The sequence below is a fragment of the Fukomys damarensis genome, unplaced genomic scaffold, assembly GCF_012274545.1.
Source record: "Fukomys damarensis isolate Sample0158 unplaced genomic scaffold, DMR_v1.0_HiC HiC_scaffold_32, whole genome shotgun sequence".
In the NCBI taxonomy this organism is placed as follows: domain Eukaryota; kingdom Metazoa; phylum Chordata; class Mammalia; order Rodentia; family Bathyergidae; genus Fukomys; species Fukomys damarensis.
Genome location: NW_022900944.1, coordinates 16,148,960 through 16,174,442, shown reverse-complemented (window position 1 = coordinate 16,174,442; position 25,483 = coordinate 16,148,960). Strand labels below are relative to the sequence as shown.

At 49.7% G+C, this 25,483-nt stretch overlaps 1 protein-coding gene across 2 annotated transcripts in view; it reads right to left on the bottom strand.

The window, feature by feature from the left end:
* Znf423 (zinc finger protein 423) overlaps positions 1-25,483 on the bottom strand; it is a 295,884-nt gene that overhangs the window by 133,508 nt on the left and 136,893 nt on the right. Inside the window, exon 1 of one of the 2 annotated variants that reach the window (XM_010629034.3) lies at positions 19,297-19,355. The exons of the other annotated variant lie outside the window; for it this stretch is intronic. The gene's annotated coding sequence lies outside the window, so the exon portion shown is untranslated. Of the gene's footprint in view, positions 1-19,296; positions 19,356-25,483 lie in introns of those variants that run through there. 2 annotated transcript variants of the gene reach the window in all.

Below are 25,483 nucleotides of genomic sequence, written 5' to 3'. Positions count from 1 at the left end.
GGTCCTGTCCCCCCGTCCCCCAAGCCCTCCCTCATGAGGAGTGCAGGGGTAATACACGGTCTGCACTTCAGGGGGGTCCCTTAAGGCCCGGGAGTCCCTGGAGCTCACTAGAGCCCCCTTGACAATCTTTTAGTGGAAAATACTCAACAACTGAGCAAGTGCAGCCAGAAAGTCAGCTTGCCTGCAGGACAAGCCTGGACAGGTATCTCTGCTGGGGTTCCTTTGCTCCCAGGCCCTGTGTGCCATGAGGGACCAAAAGGAAGCTACCTACACCCAAAGTCCTACCACTGCTCTGGTCACTCTCCCGCGCTGTAAGAAGTCCTCTTAACTTCTCAGACACAATTTATGCATCTGAAAAAAAGAGGACTACTTTGAGAAGTAGGTGAGAAAAATTAACATGAAAATCCACTATTGGTCTGTTGACATAAATGTCCAGGACAAAGACCTATGGAGCAGATCTGTGGCTGCCTGAGCCTGCAGGCAGACCCAGACATCAACTGGTAATGGGCAAGTTGGGCCTTTCTGAGAAAACAGGAATGCTCTGAAGAAAGAGCGGGCGCACTGCTCTGTGGACTTACTAAAGAGTCACTGAATTATGCCCTTAAAATAAGTGAATTTTATGGTGTGCAAATTACACTTCAATAGCTGTTAAATAAAAGCACTATTTTGCCAATAATAATAATTAGCTCTAATTAATACCACTAGTGCTAATTTTAGCAGCCACATTTATTGAGCATGTCCCACGTGCCAGCACTGTGCTAAGTATGTCTATTATCACAATTAGTTTCTTTTAATCCTCTCAACAGCCAAATCTGGTTGTGTCCAGGAACATCCCATTTTTGCGATGAGGAAGCCAAGCTAGGGAAGGTGAGGAACCTGCCCCAGACACAGCCAGATGCTGCAGCAGTGTCTGGCCAGACTGCATCTCCCAGTAGTTCAGAGCCAAATCCCTAGGCCCGACATCAGTTATTCCCCCACTAAGCTTGGAAAAGGGGAATCTTAACCTGCTCAGGCCAGAGTACCCAAGGTTCATTGCGTGGCTGGCTGGTTGGCTTTATTTTTCTGCAAACAAGTTTCAAAACTAAAGCAAAGCATATTATTCTGGGAACAACAAACTGAGCAACTGCTGAGATTATAATCATCTGAATTGAAATGAAAATAAGGCTCCTTAAAGTGAAAAGGCCCAATCAGAGGAAATAGGCATGTTGACATATAAAGTCCCAAACTCAGATTGCTCTGTTTAAAGCCTTTTATTCAAATAACACTCAACCTTGGCTGCTGCCGTCCTACCTCCTCCAAACGCATTTTGCATGGGGGTGCTTAGCCTGGTGCTGCACATGAGGGCTAAAGAGAGGTGGAGCTGGGGGGGGGCAAAACTCAGACGGATCAGCAGGGCATCCATAGAGCAAGAAGGGCCTCCTCCCGCTGTCAGGCACCAACCAAGGGCAAGCCTGAGTACACAACTCCAGCAGGCAGGTGTGCCGCAAGAGGAGGGAGCAGCCTGGAAGCGGGGAAGGCGATCCCAAGGTCCCCTCCAACAAGAGCATTTTAGAGAGAGGGACAAGTGCATTCAAGGAAGTCTCACTCCACCCACACCCTTTCCAAGTTAAAGTGAATATGAATAAAGATGTACTGTGTGCCTGGCATTCTTCTGAGAGTTCGTATGTGCTAATCCCGTCCAATCCTCTCCACAGTCCAGCAAGGTAGGTACTATTATTACCATTTTTACTTATAAAAGAAGAAAACCAAAGCCAGGAAAAGCTGAGTAACTCGCCCAGTGCCACATAACTAGCAGCCAGTAGAACCAGGCTATAAAGCCAGTTCGTCCTGTTCGCTTGGTATTTTTGTCCACAATGCTACAGTGGCTCCTTCCCTTGGGAGATGCCATATGACAATATCAAGTGGGAGATATAATGACAAATCCCAGGACCTCAGCCTCCCCTACGCCCACAAAAAGTGCAATCAAAGAAATACGATGAAATAAATATAAAAATCATGTTCAAAATGCAGATTAAAGTCATTTAAAAATGACTTTTCCTGCAAAAAGGCCTAGTAGGAAATGGGTTCTAGGAGGCTTTTGCTATCTGCTGCAGAAAAAGAACCAAAACAAGCATAAAAGAGGGAAGACATTTTGATAAAAATTCAATTAAGTAGAAAAAAGAATTGGGCATAAGAACACATCACACCTTAAGAGTGGGCAATGAATGCAGCAGCTGCAGCCTCCAGAACAGCCCTGATGCACCTGATTTGCACAGGCCTCGTGGAGTGCCACACAGGATGGCAGGAGTCAGCACCCAGAGCTGACATGGAGAATCGAGTTCACAGCTGCTGGACCAAAGAGAAACAGTCCATACATCCCCAGTAGGAAGCCAAAATGAGACCTTCTTGCAATGAGGGGCACTGACTAAGGAGGAAGTGAACCCCTCTGTCACCAAAGCCACTGAGTGATAGGAAGAAGCAGCCCTGAAAAGTACACTGGGATGACTCCCTGCATGGAGTAGGAAGGGAAAGACAGTAGAGGCCCAGGAAATTCCAGGTATCTAGGACATTCCTGGGCTGACAGTTCTACCCATCAGAGTAAGAATGACTGTCAGTCCCTAGAGGGGACGAGAGCTCAGTCAATCCCAGGAATGATACCTCCTATGCACAGACTGTGCCAGATGCTCAAGGGTCACTGGAGGGCATCTTGCCCTTTTCCTGTTCTGTGGGCATTCCAGACCATACCAAGGAAAGTCTGTGCTAGGACACTGGACAGGGAGCCCATCAGCAGACCCGGGCCTCAGCTATCTGTTGTCAAACAGGAAGATGTAATTCATGATCTCCAAATTCCCCTCCAGGTGAGTAAGACAGTTATCTGGTACAGAACTCTAGCCATCCAGATTGTCTTCAAGGCAGTCATAAAAGACCAAAAGGTCTCCTCTCCTTGCCACTCACCGCTTTGTTTGAAAAAATGAAAATCACTAAGGAAGTGAGTTCCCCACAGAGCCATCTGGGCATTGCGGGAGATCAGTGCTGCCCACAGCTCCACTCTGGGTGGAGCCTCCCAGTATCCTCATTTAGAGCTCTAGGAATGGGGATGGCCCTATCCCAAAATCAGAGAAACAGGACCCTAGAATCAGGAAACTTCTATTCCAATCCCATAAAATACACAAGCACGCCGAGGGACAAAGAAGAGAATTTACAAGGAGAGTTCATTGGTAGAGGTTGGTATTGTGCATTCTGAGGCCCTATCTCAGCTGAGAAGGAGAGAGTGCTGAAATCAACTGGTGATGTCTGCCACGAGTAAGAGCTCTGGGAAAAGAATGGGCCACAGGCGCTGAGCAAATCAGAGGGAGGAATCTCCTGACTGCAGTGCTAGAGCCTTTAGCCATCGGGTGCCTCCTCCAAAAAAGGAGCTTCCCATCCTCTCTATAAACAGGTGTTGGGCTAGGGAGCCCCAAAACCTGCCATTCACACAGAGACCGTGCAGTTGTGCTTGGGTGGCGAGAAGGGTCTCCAGCCACAGAGGCCAGAGCAGCCCCCAGCCAATGGTGGTCCCAAGCAGGCACAGAGCCACCCGGGCATCCTGGGGAGATCAGTGCTGCCAAAAACCTGAGTGGAGGGAGCTGCAAGCATGGGTGTGCGTCGGGCACCCTCAGGCTGTGCTCACCCAAGGGCAGCCTGGACTTCAGCAGGGGCCTTCAACACAAGAAGGGATGCAAGTGCAGCTCAAGGCCACTGGGGCTCCTTGGGAAACTTTGAATCCAGAGCCTACTGAAGTAAACAGCCTGGTCCTCTAGGACAGCTATGTTGCTGGGGGCTTTGGGGGAAGCTGCCTTCCCCTTCTGAGCCTCTGCATCTATGACCTGCATGGGCTGGGCAACCCCTGAGGCCCTTTCCTAGGTCACTGCTTCCTGCAAGGACTGAGGCAAGCTCCGCTGATAGGTCCCCAGGGTCCCCTCTCAGCAAATCCCGTGCAGAGAGAGGCATGCATTAAAACTAACAGCAGAGCCTGGGATGGGGGAGTGGTGCACAGATCCCTACTCATGTATTTCACTGATGGGGAGGTTGAGGCAACACAGCAAGAAGCAGTCAGAGCCAGGACCAATTCTCCTAACTGAGTTTCACATCTCCATGAGGTAGGTACTACAGGTAGAAACATCTCTCTTAATAAATGGGCAAACATAAACTTCAAAAAAGAAGCAGTTATTTGAAGCGTGCTGAGGATAGGTGCTAAGCATCCTCTCTACTACTGAGCTGTACCCCAGTCAGAAAGCAACTTCTGAGTACATAGAGATAGCAAGTGGCACACATACCACACCCACCTGGTAACCAGGTGGTATAGCCACTTTCCCAGGCCTGAGTGCCAGCCAGTTCAGAGCACTGTGCAGCAGATGAGCCCTCTTTCTTGTACCTCATCAATGCACAAGCACAGTGGCAGGCCCTGTGGCCTGAGCCAGATGATGGTCCCAAGCCTTACAACCCCACCAGTCACCAGGGAAAGTCATGTCCTGAAGCTGGCAAAGCCAGGGGTGGGTGATCAGGCCAGGCTGGGTCTGATGCCAAGCACAGGAAGACAGCTGGCCTCTTTCCTTGTGTGATAGCGGGGAGGGAGCTTCTTTAAAAACCTGTATAGAAACAAACTTGGAGGCTGTGGGAGCCAGGATAATGATCTCCCCGAAGATATCCACATCTTAACCCTACAACTAAGAATATGTTATGTCACGCAGTTAAAATGGAATTGAGTTTGCTCATCGGCTGAATTTAAAAATTATACTGGATTAACTGGGTGGGCCCATTGTAATCCCGAGAGTCCTTAAGTGTGGGAAAGGAAGACAAGAAGAGTCAGAGTGACGCAAGATGAGAAGGACCCACCCTGCAACTGCTGGTTAAGAAGGGCCTCTAAAAACTGGGAGGGCAAAGAAATGGATTCTCCCGCAGAGTCCCCAGAAAGGAACGCAGCCCTACCAGCCCCTTGACTCTAGCCCAGTGGTGACTGACCCACAGACCTGTAAGATAATTTTTGTTGTTTTAGGCTAGGAGGCATGTGATAATTTGTCAGAGCAGCAATAGGGAAGTAGGAATAGATCCTGGCGTCCAGAGTGGGCTGCTGCCAGAATGAGGACCTGGAACAACTGTGGAAGACTCCACAGCCTGGCAGTGTCCAGAGGCCAGAAGAAAGCCAAGGGTGAGGAAGGTTTTTAATGTCTGGATAACCGTGTCCAGACTGCCAGAAATATGAAAGCTAAGGATTCTGCTAGTGAAGACTCAGAAGTAAGGAGCACATTCGGGGAAACCCACATCACCTTGGAAAACACCTCTATCAACAAGAACAGACTGTGGAGAGAAATGTAGATGTTAAAGGCACTGAGGGCTTATCAGGAATGAGGAATGTGTTTTTTGGAAACAGAACAAAAGAGGATTCTTGTTCTATAGTGGCAGAAAGCTTAGAGGAATTGCATCCCACAGCTGTGGGGAAAGCAGAACTCGAATCGGATTAACTTAGGATACTTAGCTAGATTTCCAAACCAAATGTTGGTGGTATGGCCCAATTTCTTCTTATTGCAGTAAAAAGGAAAAAGGCAGAGATGAATGATTTTTGGAAATTCTCAAACTGCAAAAAGACCACAATTAAGAGACTGACATTCAGAAAATCGTGCTCCAGAGAAAGGCTGAGGGTGTAACTATACATTTTGCTAAAATCTCAGGAATATCAATTGAGTCAAACACAAAAGGTTCTTTGAACAGATGAAGAGTGTGACTCACATCTCCTAGACCAAACCAGAAAACATTGAAGAAATCTGGGGTCATTGCCCTAAAACCACCTCAGCAGAAGCCAAAGGCAGAAATGGGATTATCTAGAAAATGTCTCTGGAGGAGCCTCTGCTCTACTGGAGCAAATACTCATGACATACACAGGAGACCCACAGGTTCCTGAAAGTTTCACACCAGTAGAAACATTCCAAGTTAGCTCAGAGAGGACAACAGAACATAAGAGGAAAGACATCTACCCAACTCTCAAAATTCTACAAGCAGGAAACGGGCTAACAAAACTATTCAGCTGCAAACATGCGCTACCTTTCATGAAAAGGTTGATTCAGAGGGTGGAAGGTGGCGCCCAGAGGGTGGGGTCATGATCTGTAGTGAATGAGCTCACCCTGGACTAGGATCCCAGTCTGGCACTACACAACTATGGGCAAGTGTGTTCCTTTCTTTGTGTTTTCGTTTATCCGATGCTTAAGGGGAAGAATGAGATACGTAGGTCTCTATGAACCTTTGTAGCTGTAACAGTCTCTGATCAATTAATGAGATCTGCTCTGGGTACATAATAAGAAGAGTCGGGACATAGTATCCCAGCTTCCATCATCTCCTAGTTTGTGTGTTTTTCATTCAGGACAAATTTGCTGAGCCTCCTCTGTATGTCTTCTTCAGGGTGCAGAAGTTACTCAGGACTCAAATTTCTAGGCTGGTATCTGCCCAACTTCTCTGATGATTAATTACTATCTAAAGGTTACACTCTAACCCAACTTTTTGCTGCTTTGAAGTATTTTGAAAAGAGAGAAAAAGGAAATCTCTTTAATGGCAGCATCGGGACTGCATCTAGACACTGGTTTTACCTAAAGGGACAGATAAGAACGTGCTGTAAAGGATAAAGGCCCGACTCCTGGGACATCAAAAGTCCACCCTGGGAAAAGAAAGAGGTGAGGTAGCTGGAGGTTCTTTGCTCAGAGGTAGGCCGAGCAGCCCCTCAGCGGCCACCAGAAGTTGACAGCCCCATGTGAAATCCTGAATTAAATGAACAAAAATAACAGCAGCTCAGATTCACCCACCCCTCCTGGGGAAGCTCCAAGGTCCTTACAGACATGATCTCATCATCCTCCCCAGGGAGGCCACAGAAAGGAGAATTAGGGACCATCTCTCAGTCTGGGGGCAAAATTCGCAGGGTGGAAGTCTTTGGGAGCCCAGGCCAGCATACTGAGGCCAGCAGGCCAATGTCAGTAGGGCAGACCCTTCTTACCCTCAGGGGCCACTTCCCTAACTGGCACTGTTCCATCTGCAAGGACACTTGGCACAGGGTTTTGGGAGCCCTCAGACCACTAACAGACTGAAGGTCATGGTCAACCATGCCCTAGCTGGAAAAGGGGGGGTACCTCAATGTCAGGTGACAGCAAATAGCTACTATGGGGGCCTTTAATAAGCCTTTCAGGGAGACAAAGCATCAGCATTAGTTTAAAGAGACAAGGTCAATTGCAGAGGAATAGCAATGGAGAGAAGTATGCACAAGCTTGCTTAGGGTTCACCCTGGGCTGCCCTCATTGGCTGTGTGACCATCAGCAAGTTACCGTATCTCTCTGAAGCCCCACTTTATCATCTATAGCATGGAAATAATACAAGCGACACCTTACAAAGTGGTTGGCAGGGATAAGCTACTAAGCATTGGATAAAAGTTAGCCACAGAAAATGAGAAAGTTCTTAGAACAACTTACACTATTGTCATTAATCTTAAATCCTGTTGTTTGAATGGTATTGAAACTTTTATGCAGAATAGTGAGGATAAAGGGGAAAGGAACCCTTCCATACCATTAGTGGGAATGTAAACTGGGATGGCCACTATGAAAATCAGTGTGGAGATTCCTCAAAAAGCTAAACATAGAGATGCTATTTGACCTAGCCCTACCATTCCTTGGTGTATTCCCAAAAGAATTAAAGACAGCATACTACAGTGATTCCTGCATACTCATGTTTATAGTGGTGCAATTCAAATAGCTAATCTGTGGAAATAGGATTCAGCCATAAAAAGGAACAAAATCTTGTCATTTGGAGGCAAGTGGATGTGATTAGAGACCATCATGTTAAGAGAAATGAACCAGATTCAGTTAAATGCTGCATATATTCTCTTACATGAGGAATCTAGCGGGGAGCGGGCAGGGAAGTAGAAAACAAACTATTACAAATGAGAAGGCGATTCAAAGGGGAAAGGAGAGGGATGGAGGAGCTAGTAGGTATGAAAATAATCAAAGTATGTTACAAGCATATACCAAAATACCAAAATGAAGCCCATTATTTTGTATCACCAATATCCACTAATAAAATAAAGTATTTAAAAATTTACCCAGCCCTTTACATCTATTGTCCCATTTGACCTTTGAGCCACTTCTTCATGGTGGACAATTTACTCTTGCTGTTAACACCCTAGTATAAGCAAGTTGGGTGCCACAACATCAAGGCATGCTGGGATGGAGCCCAGCCTCCCATCCAGATAAAGTTTCTCTTTCACACTCAAAAGTAGCTGGGTTTGCACAGTAAGCTGTGTCATCCCCCCAGACACAGAAGAAAGAGGTTAGGTCACATCCTGACATCACAGAGCAGATGGTAAACGGGAAGGCTGAGATAGGACCCCAGCCCACAGCCCTTAAGCCAGCTGGACAGGGACAAATGATGACCTGGGTAGCAGGTCACAGATCACCACACCTGTCTTCTTCCTGGGATCTCCAGGGACCATTTAGTTATCAGTGATTTTACAAAAATGACACATTTTATGAATCAAGCACTCAAAATGTATTTTTTAAATCCATGTTTACTCTGGTCTTTCTTGGAGGGGCAGGTGGAAAGCTGGCAGCAACAGGGGCTCTGCATCCAGCACACAGATGACAGGCTGGGCCATGCCCCTCTCCCCCATGACAGGAACACCCAGCAGATGCAGAGGACTCTCCTCCCCATCCATGTGTCCTGGGCCCAGAGAGACATGTGCATTCAGGGTAGCTAGGAAGCTGGCAGCCGAGCTCACATGTCCAGCTCCAACACCTCCCAAAAGAGTGACCTTAGCAAGTTAATTACCCTCACTCCACTTTCCTCCCGAAGAAGACTGCCTCACTTTCCCTTTCTACAGAATGAGGATGATAATACTCTCAACTACAGAGTTGCTCAGCAGACGAAATCAGTGAATCCTCACAAAGTGAAAAATGTCCTACAATGTGTAAAAACCCGCTACTCCTGGGTCCCAGCTCACCGTAAGATGGTCACAGCAGAGAGAAGAAAGAAAGAGGCAGCCAACTGTTTGAACACCCGTGAGACAGAGAAGGTTTGACACCCCAGAACCCTAACTGACACCCGAAGGGTCTAAGCTAGGGGTGGCAAACCTATGACACGTGTGCAGGCAAGCTATTTGCATCACTGAAAGCTCTAAAAGGTTCCCACCACTGGCCACTAGTAACCCCTGCAGAAGTCAGTTTTCATAGCAGAGGAAACCTGACCTTATCTGTGTCAAGGCACAGAGGGCCTCTTCCCTCACAATCCTAGGACACCAGAGTTGAGGAACCTTGAAGACCACACCAGTCCCACACTCTGGAGACAGCTTGAAAAGCCCAGGCACCAGCAGCAGCCAGGCTATGGCTTGAACCTGGGGCTCCAGACTCATGGTGGAAGGGTTGGGGACTGAGGCTCAGACTCCCAGAACACCCATGCCCAGCACTCACAGGGGCTGCCAGACACACAGGGCAAGGGAGAAGCATCTGCCTTTCCCCTTGAAGCTTCTGACCTCACAGAACACACAGCCTGCCAGGCTGTTCCATCCCTTAGACAAATTTACTTAGCCCTGATATTGCAAATGCAATTGAGCTCGAGTTTTATTGCAGAAATTAAACAGACTAGGAAATTAAAAAAAATAAAACCCAGCACTCATCAACTCACTAGAGAGCTGGCTGTGACCAAACTTGCTAAAGAGGAGCATCACGTTCAACTCCTGCCAGTTAGGACCCCCTCCACTCTGTCTGCCGCTGAGCACTCCCCAGAGATCGGGCCCCTGCAGCTGCGGGGCTCCGGAAGCTGTTCCCATCAGCCTCCTGACATGGGCGTCCATGACCTCACCACCCATCACCCCTCCACCAGGAGCAGGTGCCCCACAAAGTCTTCTCCATGAGCATCACTAAGCGCCACCATCGCCGAGGGCCCGTGCAAAGGGCACTCACTCAACGCGAGAGAAAGCAGAATGTTTTCGGGGTTGAATCACTGTTTTTCCTCACTCCCTTTGGAGATCTGCAGAGCCCACATTCGGCCGCATTCGTGGACCTGGGACTGGAAACAGCTGCGCTCTAATTACATGTAAAGTGTACCAAAACATCCCTTTTATCACAGGCTGGAAATCTGTTAGCATCTGTCTCTCCTTTGTTTCTTCCACAAGATACAAGCTTGTTTCTACATTTTTCTCACCTGTAGCGGTGATTAAAATTCATTATAAATGAAAGGAGTGAACAGAGAAACAAGTTCCTCTGTGTACCGTTCTAAACTCAAATTAGAAACAGCTGTTTGCTAATTCATGCAGCGATGTTTTGTCGTGCTCTGTGAATCAATAATAACTCACCCTATTGCTGCAGAAATTTTTGGATAATCCATATATTTAACGCGGTGTTGGATTCTCCAGGCAGGGCTGCGGCGTGAAGAGCTCCAACCCAGCTCAGACGGGGTGGGTGGAGATCAGGACTCAGCAGCCTGAAGATGCCCCCCACTGCTCCACAGAGAACCCCAAACTCAGAGCTACCCTGTGCCTCTCTTGCTATACCAGCAGGTCCAGGAGGAGCCCCTGAAACCGTCTTCTCATCACTTTCTCTCCTCCAGAACCACCAAAAAAAAAAAGAATTTTTTTTTTTCAACTCTGATTAAACGCAAACCACACACATCCTCCAGCCGCCGGAGGGAACAGCAAAATTAAAAGTCTAATTGGTACCCGGAACAATTTAAAACTATTAAGTATAGGTGAAGCTTTTCTGTGAGAAAATAATCCTCTGATTGGGATTAGGCGTGTTTGGAGCGCGCTCTTCCTGTGCGTGTGTCTGGCTGCGGAAGTAGGAGCTGCAGTCCAGAGTCCTTGGCAGCTGTGGGAAGTATTCAGACTTGCCCTTTGCCAGCTTCAAGGACAAGGGCATGTGGCATCCAGAGTTGTGAGGCTTCACAGGGGAGCAGATCTTCTTTCTCCTTTTCAGGAAAGGAGGTGGGTGGGCAACACATTTGGAGTCGTCACTGAGACACACCAAACCTGCTGTCTTGGCTAACATGTGCCATCCTTAAAGACACTGCCTCCAAGAAGCCTACCTTGACCTCAGGGCACAGAAAATTTATGCAGGAATGCTTGAGGTGCCTCTGTGTGGCCTGTACCCCTTTGGGTCTGGGATGTGGTCATACTGACCCTTCTCTGTGCCAGCCAAGTTTTTCCTTAGCTTTACCTATAAGCATTAAATCCTCACCTTCATCCTACACAGTGACCACCATTACTAGTTCATCCTAGTTTAGAGATCTAACATCTGAGACCCAGGGCCCCAGGTGCCACAACAGTTATCTGAAATGAGTCTGTATTTCTCCAAAAGGCCACCAAGGCTACACACTGTCATCAGAGAGGTAGTCAAGCATGCCTGACCAGTCCAGGGTCAGTCTTGTTCAGGCCATGTTCACCAAGGACCTCTCTGCCTGGCGGTCACCTGCCCAAAGCCAACCCAGCTCTCCCACCTCCTAAGTGCCTAAAGATTGGTGGGTAAGTTCTCCTGAATGGCTGAGAGCCAGGCCCTCCTCTTCTCCTTACTGGTGTTCATCAGGGCATTCAGGGAGTGGCTGCCAGTGCGTCCTGGAGTCCACAAGATGCAGCCTCATGTGGGTTTGTACTCATCTGGAGAGTCTTCCCAGGGAGGGCCCGAGGTTGCCAGCCAGCTCCAATCCTGGGCAGCATCGGTGAGCACAGCAAGGTATCATTTTGGGAAGCAGGAAGTGCTCTAATTAGGCTTTGAAGGTGGGCTAAGATCTCCCCGAACCAGATCCTCTTGCCATGGCTGGAATCCATGATGACTTCTTGGAGCAGCTAAGATGGTCTGGGAACTCTAATGCCCCTCATTCCCCTTTCAACCTTCAGATCAGGCCAAGGACAAAGGCTCCACTTGGTCCTGTCTCTATCTCCTCTCTACCATTTCAACAAAAGATAGCAGACCCAGGTTCTGCATTTTCACAGTTCTTCTAGCTGCAGTGACCTAAGCATGGTGTTTTCTTTTTCACTGACTTTTAAAATTTCTGTCAACTTACAGGAAGTAATACTGGTTTTCCATCTACAGAATGAAATTAATTGACTAATTTAAGCCCAAAACAAAAACAGACTTAACAGGATGAACCTGGGACATCTGTAGGAAAACAGATGCACCTTGAGACCCTAATGTTAAGTGAAATAAATCAGACATGCAAGCTTATATATTGTATGATTTCTCTTGCATAGGAAACCCAAAGTATAAATAACTTAAAAAGCAAAATAAAGGATAACAGAAATCTGGGAGCTAGATCGTTTGCAATTGGGCAGGAGATCTAGAGATGGAGGGAGAAGGAGGGAGAGGGAGGGAGAGAAGGGGAAGTAAAAAGAATGAAGATGTATTATGTACACATGACAATGCCTCACAATAACTGTAATCACTGTGTACTGCAAATATTTACTACAGTAATAAAAATATTCTTAAAACTTAGAGGCAGACTTAAAGAGAAACACTTAAGGAGTCACAGCACCAGTGACACCTGAGTGTTGCAGAACTCAAAGCTGAGGTGTACAAATGACCAGTTAACTAGGCCTGGCCCTCCTCCAGAGGGAGGAGCCTCGGAGAAGGACGGGTGAGTGGAGGTGGGGAGCAGAAGAGAATCAGCATGGAGGGGTGACGTGAAAGCTTGAACACCAAGCAAAGGAGTCCCAAAACTCAACTCCACAGCCACCGTCATTGTCTGAGTGACTGATTAGATGGGCACGTGTGTGTAAGATCTGGTTGGGCACAGGTAGGATCTGGACTCCCAGCCCAGTACTCTTTCCAGACCTCCAGTAGCTCCAGTGTGACCAACAATCAAAAGCATTAGAAACAATCTCCAGCCTATAAACAGAACCCACTTCAAGGAAGCCTGGGTCAGTCACTCCAATGTCCAGACACCTGAACTGCCAAGATCCAGGGCCCATGGATGAAAAGATCTGCACAGTCAGCAGGAGGTCCTGTCCACAAAAGGCTCAGTGCTTGGTCACTGTGGACAGTGGACATATCCACACTCCCCTAAAGACCCAGTTGGTTTTCCTCCAGGGTTGGAGTAAAGCATCATGTTCCTGTCTGGGTAAAGGAGCTGTGATCCCCAACACATCCTGGACCTAGGAATGATGGCGCAGGGACTCTCCTGCAGAAGGGAAGGCAGAAGCTGGAAAGCCCAAACAGCAAACAGAGTTCATCATGTAATCACTCCAGGCTGAGTCTGTTCTACAAAATTCTCCAAACACCCACACCTTTCCCTGGCAGAGCTTATACATTTGAAACCCCAAATGCTAAATGGGTGCATGAGGTGACCCTGATAGGATTTCTGTTCACTGATCCAGTGTGAGTCTCCAACTCTGAAAGTGTGGTACCTCCCTTGCCCCCCACCACCACCCCTGACTAACTGGGAACCAATCATCAAAGGTCTTCTGACTTCAGGCTCTATCCTCCATCTGATAAATTCTTCTGATATCAGACTAAGCAATACCCAATCAGGAGAGGAGCAGGTAATCATGTGCTCAGTCCCGCTCTCTCCCCTACAGTGCCCAACCTGGGGGTTTCCCAAGGTCTCGAAGGGAGGGCAGGCAGCCAGGCTGGGCCCCTGGTCAAGGCAAAACCTTTCCCAATCTTCCATGGCAGTCTTGTGTACTCAGGGAGCTTGGGGAGGAAGGAAGTGACATCCAGATGTCACCACAAGCCCAGCCCAGCTCCTCCAGGGAGCGAGAAGATGCCAGCTGTGGGCCTGGGTGCTGTGGGGAGCCCTGTCCTCAGAACTACCGTGGGCCCTACCTCGGCAGCCCTCCACACTCAGGCCTTACCCCCAGTCCCCAGAGACCACTACCCGTGCTCTCTGAGCTCACATGGCTCACAGAACACACACTGGAGGTCGCTAGCAGAGCATATGGGTGGGGCCTGTGCCAGGGGCTTCCCAGGGAGGCAGGACAATCAGCACTTACCCACACCAGAGCCTCCTCCCTGGACCCCTCCAGGTCTGGCCCAGCCCAGGCAGAATGAGCACAGCCAGCAGATGGCCCGGGCCTCTGAGTCTGTCAGCCCCTTGAGCACCGAACCAGAACTTCAGCAGCTCTATAGCCACGGGAAAGCTCCGGGGCCTGGCTCTCCTCCCCTCTTGTACAAAATGCAGCTGGTTTATGTGTCTTTCTCACTGGAGATAGGGTCACAGGAAGGGCTCAGTACAAATAAAAAAGGTGCAAGCAATGAAACAGACAACCACACTGGAATTACAGGGGACAGGGGTGTGGCCCAGAGGCAGAGTACTTGCCTCGTGGGCGCCAGACCCTGGGTTCCACTCCCAGGAAAGGGGTAAAAATAGAGGAAAATTTGGGATTATAATTTTCACAAAACCCAGTATCAGAAAAAGGCATCTGATGCCTCTCTAACTTAGTACTCAGGGCTTAGAGATGACACTAAAGAATGACTAGTATATTACACTTTGTGTCATATGTTATAGACGTACACATAGTAAAGGACATTTATTATATTCTATATATTTCTTTGATGTTTACTCCACATTGCACATGTTGTATTATTTTTAATATTCCCAACTGTCTGACAAATTATCAACTCCATTTTACAGATGAGAAGACTGAGGTTTGTTTACAAAGATTAATATACCCAACCTCTTAAAGTTCAGAAATGAGGACTCTGACTGTGAGAAGGGTGTGTATAAATACTCCAGGTCCCCAAAGGAGGCTGAGGGGTCCCTGCTCAGGACCAGGGCTTTCTCCCAAGGAGTCAGCTTCATGCCATGCCTGACTGGACACCCAACCAGGAGCCCTGCACAGAGGTCTGGAGTATGTTGGTGTTGGGGGGGGGCACACTTCAAAGCCAGGGCACACCCACTGCCTGACCTCAGAGCACGGAGAGCCCACTTCATAGCTCAGAAAAATCCCATCCGAGGCCCAGCCCAGCCCCCTGCACCCGGAAGAACTAAGGAACCCCAAAACACTCCTCAGCACCTCTCAGCAACTCCATGAGACAGTCAGGAGTTTGGGCCCATTCTACAGAGGAAGATGCTGAGGGACACTGAGGCCGAGAATGCAAACAGTGAGACCTTGTCTGAGAAAACCAAAGTGGGGGAAATAGTGCTATAGGCCTAACAATGCCACCTACCTGAGCATAGCTCTGAATAGGGTACTGATGAAATCATGGTATGTTTTTGCTACTTAAAGTCGGGTTGTGCGTACCTAAAAGAGGCCCAGGAAGCCCTACTCCTGCCTGCTTTGGTTTGTTCTCCACAGCACCCCCCACCACCCCTGGCCAGAGGCAGGCAGGAGAGAAGTGCACTGGGCCCACAGGGAGGAGGGGCACCCAAGGGGAGGGACAGCGCCCCAGGGCTATGGAGAAGGGCTGGTGCCAGTGTGCAGCTCCCTCCCTATACTCAATCAATGGACAACTCAGCAAAGATATTTTCCACTTTCCCTGGATTTTTGTGTTTCCGCCTCCAGAAAAATTGCCATCGTGGGTTCTGTTCCTGAACTGTCGGGCCTCTACGATTGAAGGCCACCCCAGCCCTGCCCACGGTGGAGAGGAGATGAAAGTTCAGGGGTGGCAGCCTGGCCAAGACTACAGCAAGAAGGAGGAGGCCATGTCGCCTGGCTGGAATCAGCTTATGCCACCTGCATTACTCTGCCTCGGCTTCCAAGTGTAGGGCTTGGCAGCTGAAGCTCCCGACATCAAGGCAGTGGTGGTAGACCACGGGCACCTTCCTGACATTGCTTGGTGTCCCTTCTCTAGGACCCCACCCCACCCCACCAGCCCCATCTCTGCTATCTGAATCCAAAGCACCAGGACCTCATCTCTGCCCACACTGCCTGCACTCATGAATGGACTTAAAATCCGCATTGACTGAGCACCAAGCCTTTTACAATATGTATTAATTTAAATATTTATGTTACTAGTCTTAAATATCTTGTTTTAATTCATTGAAACAACACATAATCCTTTTGCTGGACATAGTTTACCAATGAGGAAACTGAGGCTCAGAGGGTTGAAAGAGATCTTTGGGACAACCCAGCTAACTACTGATTGATTGTGTAAGGGGACATTAAGGGCCCTAAGGTCTATGGGGGAGGGTGGCTCCCCATCTATGTCCCTCCTCCCTGCAGGCCCAGCCCACTTCCCTCCTCTGGCCAGGTGTGGAGTTTGGACGCAGTGGCTACTAAGGACAGAGGGGAACAAATCAAAAGCAGGCTGGAGCAGGGCTTCCTGTGGGCTTCCTAGGCCTCTGTTAGAGATGCACAGTCCAATTTTGCATACGACTTTAGCAGCATTGGATTTATAGGAAACACACACAGAGACACACACACACACACACACACACACACACACACACACACACACACACTCTGGATAGAATGACATAATGCTCGCAGTAAAGCAAGAGACCTCCACTAATGGAAACGGATCGCCCAGGGTCCTGCACATTAAGCATGGGGGCTGAACACACCCACCCTATCAGTACCAGTGCCTCCGCCCAGGCCTCAGCCCAGGTCAGGCAAATAGCATCCTTTGAGTGGTGCTGGGTTCCCAGCCTACCTTAAGTCAGCTCCTCTGTTCCTAGCTGCTTACCAGCTTCTGTCAGTGCCTGGTACAGAGCAGACACTGCTGGATGGAACACTGAATGCATATCTATCTACCAGGCCATCGGCCAAAGTGAGGTACAGGGCCATGCGTTACTGCACATTACTCACCTCTCCATTCAGCACTGTTTCTACACAATGCTTCACCTAGACTTCCTCGTCTCCTACTAAGAACTCCTCACAGGTGTCCTTGGCTGTGAACCACCTAGAAACAACTTGGATAGACAATTTTTGGAGCCAAAGAAGCCTACAAATGCCTAGCTTTAACTTTGTTTGAATGAATGAATGAATGAATCCTGGCCTACAGGAAGCACTCGGTAAATTATGGCATCAAAACATGGATGGATAGATGGGTGGATGGATGGATGGGTAGACAGAATATGTAAGTCCTGGGCTTGGACCAAAGAATGCATTTAACAACTGGAATGAATGAATGAAATGAAACTAACCACAAAGAAGAAGCAGAGGGCCACTTTGGGGTGCCCTGGAAGATGGAAGCCTAGATGTCACAGGTGGTGTGGGAGCTGCTGAGGAGGTAATGACCTTGGCTGCTCTCCTTGACTGACTGGGCCCAGCATGGCTGCCCCCTGGCAAGGCCCCCATGCACTATGGCTGCATACAGTTAGTGTAGTCTTCCCTGCAACCTGCATTTGTTATTCTTTTATCTGAAAGAACCTCTTGGCACGAGCGACAACGAGGGTGTGTGCAGAGTCTCAGGGACCTGGATGGAGGCAGAAGGACAGACCAGTTCTCTGGCCTCAGTCTGACTCAATGCAGAAATGGCATTAAAACAAAGGTGACACCAAGCAGAGAAGGGGCTTCTATTTGTTCTTACTGAGGGAGAATAAACAGATAGATTTAATAAGATAATATGCTAAGATTCCTGGTCTGTAAGAGACAAGCTAAATAATGACACAGGGCTGGGGTGGGGCTGGGGGCCTCACAAAACTCCTCAGTTGGGTGCCTCCCTGCCCACAACATGCTGGAGGGTCAGGGTTTATAAATCTGAGAGAGAGGAGAGTGAGGGAAGGAGAGAGATGCACACACATAACTTCTACTCACATGCATGTGTCTTCCCCACTAGGAGCCTCCAAAACTCCCCTGAAAACTCCTGACTTACCAATCAGCACCCATAAAACCTCCACATGAAACATGCAGCAACCTGGCAAGGTTTTCTGGGACAAAGATCAGTCTAGTGCAAGTGGGTATCTCCGCTGCCCTGCCAGGGTTTCTGCCCTCTTCCCAATGTACCAATAATAAAGTGAGTGTCATGCTGCGTCCAATGCATCTTTGGACGCTGATTGCAACCATTCATCCCATCCGTCACCCATAATTCTCCAGGTATTTACAGAGCGCCTACTCTGCACTAGGCTGTAGTCCTAGCAGAGGGGCAGCAACACACCAGCAAAGCCCTGCCCCATGGGGTTGCATTCTGGAACATCAAGATCAGATCCAGGAAGACTATGAAGCCAAAAGAGCCTGGGTTCAAATCTCAGTTCCACTACTGACCAGCTGTGAGAGCTAGGATATATTGCTGAATCTCCAAAGCCTCACCAAAGCGAAAGTGGGTAGCGAAGGCCTCCTGCCTCCAGGTCATGGTGAGGATTAAGTCGGATTATCCAGGTTAAGCACTGTAGCCCAGCACCTGGCACACAGGAAATGCTCAATGAACACATCACTAGGTGCCATTTCCAGATCAGTAGCAGGCAAAGTGAGACTGCTGGGAAGGCCCTGGCTTACCCTGGAGCCCTGCCTCTGGTGACCACACCCCTGGCCCTGATTTACCTTTCCCAGGAGCATCTTAACTCTACCACCTGCTTATGCCACTCCAGTTCCTATTGTGTAAGAGAGAAAGCCGGCCCCCCCACTCCATGCCGTGCCCTTATACAGAAGCCCAACTTAGAAGAATCCTGCAAGGGATCTGCCCATCCTTCACCACCAGTTACTCAAATCCTCCCCTTCATCAAGGTTTGATTTCTTCTAGGGACAGGTAACTCATTCCTTTCTGAGCTCTCTTAGCTTTCAAGAAGAAATGATGCCAATCAAGAGCCCTAAGGGAGTGACCCTGCTTACCTCTTAGGGACAGAAATAACTTGACCTCTGACTCCAACCATCCCCAAAGAGGAAAGGCATTCAGTGAGTCACCTGTTACCTGGCAGCCATTTCTTAAAATGACATTGCAGTTTACATTATTTATTCCTTCCATGCAAATTAATAACTGCCCACTCTACTAGCCCTGCTCCAGGCTCTAGGGACAGGGCACTAACACAAGAAAGCCTTTGTCTGCAGACAGCTTACAAAGCGATGAGAGGAAACAAAATCCTCCTGCCGAAGAAAGCAGTAAATCAATAGGTAATAAGTCAGGTGGTGGCATAAAGATATAAGGAGCAGGAAAAGGTTGGAAAAGGAGGCTATCCTGGACAAGTAACAAGGTGACACTTGAGTAGACACCTACCCAGCAAAGAAGAAGCCAAGGCAGGATTGAGGGAAAGAGCACTCCAGGCAGGGGACCAGCAGGAGCAGGCAACCTGAGCTAGAGCCAGCATTTACACAATTACACGTTCTGAGATGCCCACCCACATGGTGCTCACATGAAGGTTCCTGTCTCACCTTCAGAGAACACAGGCCAAGCTGTGACACCAAAACCCACAGAAACCCAAATTCCGAGCCCAGTACTGACTCACTGTGTGACCTGATGTGGATCTCCCAACCTCTCTGGTCTTAGTTTCCTCTCTGGTCTTAGCATCCGCAACAGCTCATAAGGGCTGAGCATCGTCCAAGTAGGCACTGTCAGGGGAGGGAGGATCCTGGGGTCCTCTGAGTCTGCTGCTCTGTGCAAGACGCACCCACCATTCCTTTCTACCCCATGGCGCCATTCTCATGCCTGTGCCAGCAACGCCACGCAGGATTGGTACTCCTGCCAAAATAGCTATTAACCCAGTAGCCAATAATAACACGTTATCCTATCAATTTGCTTCTGAAACGCTGTGTAATTGCAGAACCCAAGTTTGCCATCTCGGTAGCCTGGTTACGACATAAACAGAAAGAAGCTCACCAGTCCCTTTCCAAGGAGAACAAGTGGCTTTCCACCCCCCCACACACACACCTCCAGCCTAGTCCCATGGGATCCATCAGGAATCAGAGTCCAGAGGCCAGTCTTCCCGTCCCCTTGGCGTGCCACTTCTCTGACCAGGGTGGGGACCAATGCCTGGGACGTGAAGGCTTTGCGGGTGGCAAGGTCAGGCCCAGAAGTCAACACTCAGGCAGCCTCCCTGCTGGCCAGGAGCCACAGTGCAAGGAAGTAGGACAGACATCAAGGGTGAAGGAGGGGACAGGAGGCTGAGGAGTGAGTAGGAACCAAAGGGCCTGGGGGCAGGCAACACTCAGGGGCTCCCCAGTTTATCAGGCACACAGGCCATGAGGGGTGCAAGCCAGGGTCCCTCACAGGAAGTAGACAGGAGGCCAGTGGGAGGCAGGGGGCAGGGAGGAAGGGGAAGGGGAGAAACGAGAGTGCGGCCGACCCAGCAGGCCTGTCCCATTCCCATGCCACAACGCCAGCAGACACAGGCCTGAAGCCCGGCCACCACTGCCACCCAGACAGCCCATCCCCTTCTCTCTCCTGCCAGGAAAAGCATTTCCTTCCTTCTGGATTTGCTACACTGTGAGCAAACATTCTACTCTTGGACAGCCAGGAGCCTCTAAGGGGACTCTTGGCGTTCCTGTGCAGACACCAGCCTGTTTTATTCATTCTTCCCCCTTTCCAGCACAGCCACCCCTCCTCACAGGCCCCTCACTTACCTCTCCCCTGGCTCACCGGGGCACCCTGGGGCAAGCTGGCTAATGCCAAGAGGGCTGGAACCCAAGCCTGTGTTCCCAGCGCCCGAGGCAGGGCAGGCGAGGGCCGGAGAGGCGCTTTCCACTGGCCCACGGGTGACCTCAGCCACAGGACGCATCTCCACCCTCCCCTCCTCACTGGCCAGGGAAGGATGGGCTGAGGGTGTGCTGCTCCCCCTGCGGCGCTTGGCGGGGTTGGGGGGGGACTGTTGGTGGGGAGAGGAAGGGCCTCAGGGAGGAAGGGGGAGCAGATGGGAAGGGAGAGCACGGAGGAGGGCCGAGTCTCAGGCCTTCTGGCCAGATGTCGACCCAGCTGAGGGCCCCAGGCCCTAGGGGTGCCCAGGAAGTCCTGCTTCCCCTGCCCACTGCAGGGTCCACAGAGATGGAGGGGCTGGGGCTGAAGAGAGGACTGCAGAGAGAAATGGCAAGAGGCTCCTGGCCCCTGTGCCAGCACAGGGTGGGGGACAGCCACCCCCCCAGGCCCCTGGGTGCGGTGGGTGGGGTGCCGTCTGCAAGAAGCAATTCTCAGCAAATGGAAACCAGGCCTCAGAAACCGCTGGCTGAAGGCCTGTGTAGCTCCAGGGAAACCCTGCTGCTCAGCCAAGGTGCCCCAGCCAGAGCAAAAGGTGGTGCTAAAGAGCAGGGGGACTGGGTGCTGGGGCCGGGTTGAGGTGACAGCTGACTGCAGCCGCACCATCCCTGCCTCTGCGCTGAGCTCCCTTCGAGGTTGGCACATTATACTCCCAAGGCCCACTTGTGCATAAGTGCTGTAAAAGACAACTAACAGCGAAAGTGTTTTCCCTTTGCTTCCCTCCATGCAGAGCTAGGCCGGGGGACGGGGCTCGGGCCAGCTGGGCAGGTGTGGGGTTCCTACTTCCACTTCAGTCCTCCAGGCCTCATCCTCACCCACATCAGGGAGGAAAGACTGGGCCCACACCCCACAGGAGGAGCAGAGGCAGCACAAGGCTCCTGGTGACTTGAGTCGGTGGGACCCAGGCCTGACATCAGAGCGTGGGTGTAGAAGGGCTCTGTAAATGCAGGTACCACCCACCTGCTCATTCATTCAGCACCCAGTCACTCAGCGGAGGCCTGTGGTCCACTCACAGCCCACGCGGAGCTGGAGCTGGGGCTGGGGAAAACCACACAAGCTGATTCTGGCCCTCTGAGTCCCCACCCAGCGAGGCTGGCACAGTGGAAGTGCTGTGCAGTGTGCTCTGAATGGACAACAAGAAGTCGGTGGGGCTGGAGGAGACAAGGGTGCGATGGGGTAGGGGAAATTCCTAGAGAAAGCAACCCAGGAAAGGCAGCGGGGCAGAAAATGGAGCTGCAGGCGGCAGGACAGGCGCGTGCGAAGGCCCGGGGCAGACCGAAGTCCACGGCATCTCCATTGCACCTCTGCTGGGCCTTCTGCTCAGCCACACTAGGCGGCCCAACACCGGCGCACCGCTCCCCCGCTCACAGACTTGGGGACCCCACTCCCAATCTCTGGAGACCAATCCCAAGAACCATAGTCCATCCCTCTCTTACCCAGCCCCAGTTCTTGTTAAAAATATTTTCATATGTTTATTTTTAAGGGAGGATGGGAAAGGAGAAAGAAGACCTGAAGGACTTTTTTCTTTGGGGGGAAAAAATTAATAAATAAATAGAGCCTCAAGAAAAGGGCATGGAAAGGTCTCTGCATCTGTAACCACTGAACAAATTAAAATTAGCTCATTTAATCAGCTCCTAATGGCCTGGTTGTCCCAAGTGGGCCCTGGAACACAGAAAACTTCACAGCAGAAATGTGCAGGCCAATGTCAGTTTATCCTACAACAAAGGGGTTGGCCAAGTCGTGCAACCAAAAATGTGGAGATGGCCGGGGAGGGCCGAGGAGACAGAATGCACCCCAGATCCTGGGCGGCCCCCACCTCCCAGCTTCATCTCTTTGCATGGAATTGTTCTTTGGCTTTTGTTCTAATTATCCAAACATGTGTGTAACTCTATTCTACAGTATTCCAACCCGCACAGGCAGTAACTCGAGACCCAGACATACGTTCCTGGGCCCCCTGTCCAAACGCACACCCTGAACAGCAGCCTCCACCACACGTGGAAACACACATTCAGACACACTGTGCCCACACACATCGTGGTTATGTAGAGATACACACAGGCCCCGGGTTACACCCGCACACACAGTTATACATGCACAATTACACACATGCACAGACAGCCTCATACACCACACACACCGTACACACGCACATAATGCACGTGGCTCCTCCAGTTCCTGGCTAACATCTGGAGGCGGGGGATCCCCGCTCACCACACCCCCAGGGAGGGCTGCTGTGCGCACACCTGAGGCCCAGGCTGGTAGCAAGGACTCTTATTTCCCTAGAGGACTTTCTCTATGCAACTCGCCACCTGAGCTGTCATTAGGGCAGCTTGGGTGGGGTGGGGATGGGTGGGACAAAAGGCCAAGGGAAGGGGCTGGAGGCCACGAGAAAAAGCTGCAGGATGAGGGGCGAGATGTTAGGTAAGCACAAGCCGGTGGCTGCCCCAGGCCCAGCACAGAGGGCAAAAGGAAGCTCCCCCATCAGCCCCATCACCAATGCCTAGCTCTGCCCCCTCCCCAGCCAGGCCTGCCTCCAAGCCCGGCCACCTACAGCTCTGCAGTTAGGCCCAGTACCGCCTCAGGTGCTGGGCCTACAGGAGCTCACCTCGGGACTCAGCCAGCCCAGGCTGAGATCCCAGCTCCACCACAGACTGGCTCTGCACCTTCATTTCTTCATCCACAAAATGGGAACTCAGAGCAGCCCTGCCTCAAAGGACAGCCATGTTGATTAATGACAGAGTCCACGTGCTGTCCAGAACAGACATAGATTCACGGTGCACCCCTGCTCCTCACAAACTGGGCATAGAGGCCCAGGAGCTTCATGAAACAGCAGACAAAAGTTAGTCATTTATAGTTCCCAATTCCTTATCCAGTCAGGATTCCCAGAGTGAGGAAGGAGAGAATTAAAAAATGGGGGCAGTCCCCAAACTTGTCCATGGAGGATTTAAGACCCCTGTGTCTGCCTAAAGCCTTCAATAGTAGCAAACTCTGTTTAGATTATGTTTTTTCCTACACATAACTATGATAAAGGTTAATTTATACATAAGCACAGTAAGATATTAGCAACAATGTCAGTACAACAATTATAATAATATAAAAGTTATGGCAACATGGTCTCTCTCTAAGTAACTTATTGTACTCTGACAATAAGCACATTTGTGGCTTTTCTTTGGAATACCTGAATCACTAACTTCACTACTCCTGTACCTCAGAACCAATATTAACTATAATCAGGGTGACTTCAACACAAGCCCCATAATGCCACTATAGTCCATCTGATGACTAAGACAGCCATGAAGTGACTAAGGGTTAGTAGCATATACAAAATGGATACTCTGGACAAAGGGATAACTCACATTTTAAACAAAGCAGATAGCAGAAGTCTTTGTCCACTCTACTCAGAAGGGTGTACAATTGAAATGTAAGCATCTTTTACTTTTGTAATTTTTCGTTTTAATTTTTTTTAAACCACAGTTGATCTTGAGTAATTGAAACCTCAGAAATCAAAACTTCAGACAGGGAAACTCCTGTAAATGCAAGAAGGTGTAAAGAATAAGCAACCAGGATGATAAGAAGCTTCAGCATGGACTCTGACCCAGAATCAGATGACACTTTCTGAGCACCTACTCTGTCTGGTTTTTACAGCAACACCTGGGGTCAATACAATTGTTATCTGCACATCACACACATAGAAAAGGGAACAGGCTCAGAGAGAAGAGGTGCCTGAGCTGGTCTCATCAGTGGCGGTGAGCAGCACAAACAAGATGAAAACAAGCCAGCCAGGTGCAGTGCTGTGTGCTTGGGCCTGCTGGCTGCTTCCTCCTCCCTGGCCGGTTGCAAATGACAAGCTTTCCTTAGGACTTACAGGGCCAGAAGGTGGATACCTCCACCTACAGACTATCTCTAGATGGGGATGGGGTGCTGAAGGTTGTTACTGGCTTCTAGGATGTCAAGAGTGATGGGCCACTTCACCCGACTTGGCCACATGATGCCATGAAAGTTCATCTGATAGCAAAGACAGCCATGAAGTGACTAACACTGGATAGCATATACAGCATGGACACTCTGGACAAAGGGATGATTCCTGTTATGGTGGATGTCCTCCAGAAGCCTCAGGTGATCAGAGGTGGAGCTCATGGTAGGTGATTGAATTACGGGGGTGGGTGTGTGTGTGCTACATCTGGCTTGGTGTTAGGAAATGGGATCTGGCCTAAATAGGCAGGTCACTGGGGGAATGACCTGGAACCGTTTATCTCCCTCCCAGCTCCATCCTTTACTCTCTCTGCTTCCTGGTTGCCATGAGGTGAGCAGCTTTTCCTCCACTATGCCCTGTGCCATCACGCCTTAGAGCCAGTCAACTATGGATTGAAACTTCTACAAACTGTGAGCCAAAATAAACTTCTCTTACCTTAAAACTGTCGGTGTCAGGTATTGTGTCCCAGCAACAAAGAAAGGAACAATTCCCTTTCCACACAGCAGTTCACATAGGAGTCCACAGGGGCCTTCCATTTCTCAAAGGAATCCGGATCCTGCCCCACTTTTGCCCCCAGGCCATCTCCAGCAAGGGTAATTCCCTACCTCAGACTGTTTCCCCTGTGCTCCAGCTCTCCCTACTCCAAAAACTGTGAAATCCAAGAGAAACAGTGCCCCACCTCATTCTGAACCACAATTATTCAGAAGCGGGGATTTTCTTAATTGGCGGGCTTTACAACCCAAACATGGAGATCAGTACAGTGAGTTGACTATCTTTTTCGTGTGCTTAGGCTCCTTAAAAAGCTGCTGCAACAGCGCTGCTGTTGTAGTAGTGTCATGCAAGATTCCCATTCTGCCAAGGAGTTAGCTCAGTGGTTCCACCAGCTGCCTCAAAAGCACAAGGTCCCAAGTTCGATCCCCGGTACAAAAAAAGAAAGAAAGGAAAAAAAAAAAAAAAAAAAAAAAAAAAAAAA